This window comes from Pteropus alecto, unplaced genomic scaffold (assembly GCF_000325575.1).
Source record: "Pteropus alecto unplaced genomic scaffold, ASM32557v1 scaffold102, whole genome shotgun sequence".
NCBI classification, from domain to species: Eukaryota; Metazoa; Chordata; class Mammalia; order Chiroptera; family Pteropodidae; genus Pteropus; species Pteropus alecto.
Window position 1 is genome coordinate 1162030 of NW_006432224.1, and position 1810 is coordinate 1163839.

Here is a 1810-nt window from a genome sequence, read left to right on the forward strand (position 1 = left end):
AGCGAGGGAGCGTGGTGTGGGGGAGGGGACGTGCTTCAGAGGAGGAGATTATGCTGGGACCAGGGTGTTTGGGGAGGGCCGTTTGAAACCTGCGGTTTAATTCTCCAGTGGACTCGGGACGGAGTTGGTTTTGCTGCATTGAAAGCAGCCAGTGCACGAAGGGGCTGTCGCTTGGGTCCTCGGATGTATTTGAGGCTGGGCACAGAGACCGTGTAAGCGGCTAGGTTCTCAAGAGGCCTAAATGAGCAGATGTGTTTATTCTCGGGAAGAAGCAGCCTGATTCGCAGTGACACTGGCCCCGGCAGAGTCTCTGAGTAATTGTGCCCTGACTGTCCTTGGCCAGTTGGAGAATGTAACCAAGTGCGACTGGACGGCCTCCCATCTGTAATGACATTGACACGGTGTCCCCCGCCCCCCGTAATTCCTGACACTTCCTCCTTGGCTTCTGCATTGCCTGTAGGCGTCAGCCAGGCCTCCCTTCACATATCGGACTTGGGGTGGTGGTGGTGACATTGGGCTCCGACATCCGAGAGAACAGTGGGGCCCAGTTATTGTGTGGGATGCCCCACCGCATGGTGGGCCGCCGCTTAAACTGGCCACAATCCCAAGAAAGAAATGCTTAGTGGAAGAAGGTATTTTCTGAGGAATGTGTGCATTTGAATTGGGGGAGGTGGGGAGGGGGGGTGCTTTAGTGTGAGTAGAAATGTCCCAGGCTGAAAATGAGCCGACCTCCCCCAGCCACCCACAGCCAGTACACGCCGGTGGCAGATGGGTGCTGGGGACAGGTGGGTTGGCCGTGCAGAGCGGGCTGTGGTGACCCCGGCTCTAAGCCCGGTCAGCTTGAGAAGCCCTGGGCGGACTGATGATTAACCCGGACGGAGGCCCCGGGGGCTGCGAAGCAGGCTGTGTCCCTTCTGCAGAAGCAGCTTTCCGGGCCCATGCAGGGGTGGCATGTCACCGGATGCCACGCAAGACCTACTCGGGGTTACAACCGTGATCTCTTACCCCTTCGAGGGTCAGACAAACCACAGATACGTCACTGCCGAGTCCCCCGCTATGTCAGGTGGTGACAACACTGCGGGCGTGTACCCGCTCCTGTAGGATTCCGAAAGCACCGAATTCGAGGCACACGGGCCCCGGGCCCTCGGGAGGAGCGGGGCGGAGCGTTCACCATTCTCGTGTGCCCCCTTGTGGCATCCTGCACGGGTCTGGTCCCTCTGGACTGCTGCAAACGGCCTCCTCTTAAACATCAGTGGCATTTGGTATTTTGTATACTTACTTGGAGAACACCGTTCGACTCGAACCGAGACTGACTCCCTTTCGGCGTGAAGTAACGCGGTGCCACCAAATAATTTTTATGTCTTTCGCTCTATCTTTTTAAAACATTCTCTGTGTCATTTCTACGCTGATCTTGTCCAGTGACATTTCCCCCAAGTTCTGTATTTCACTCTTCATCTGGTTTTCTTTTGCCTGCATAGTAACCACGGTCTGCCTACCATTCGCCCACCTTATTATTTCCTAGTGTACTTTGGGGTTTTCGTGCTTCGCGATCTTTCCTGCTGGGCCACTGGTGAACAGCCCCGAGAGCCAAGTGATCCTAATTCTTTCCTTATGCCCTAAAAGTGCTGTCTTTCATCGATGTCTGGAATATCTTAATGTCAACGATTACTTTCCCCCGCTCTTTGCTGGCTGCCATGCCCGCTCTGTGCCTCCGCCTGGAAATGCCTGTATTGACCCAGGTCGCCAGTGCCCCTGTAAACACCTGGCTTCTGCCACCCCTTCACCCCACATCCCTCTTCCTCGAGAAGTA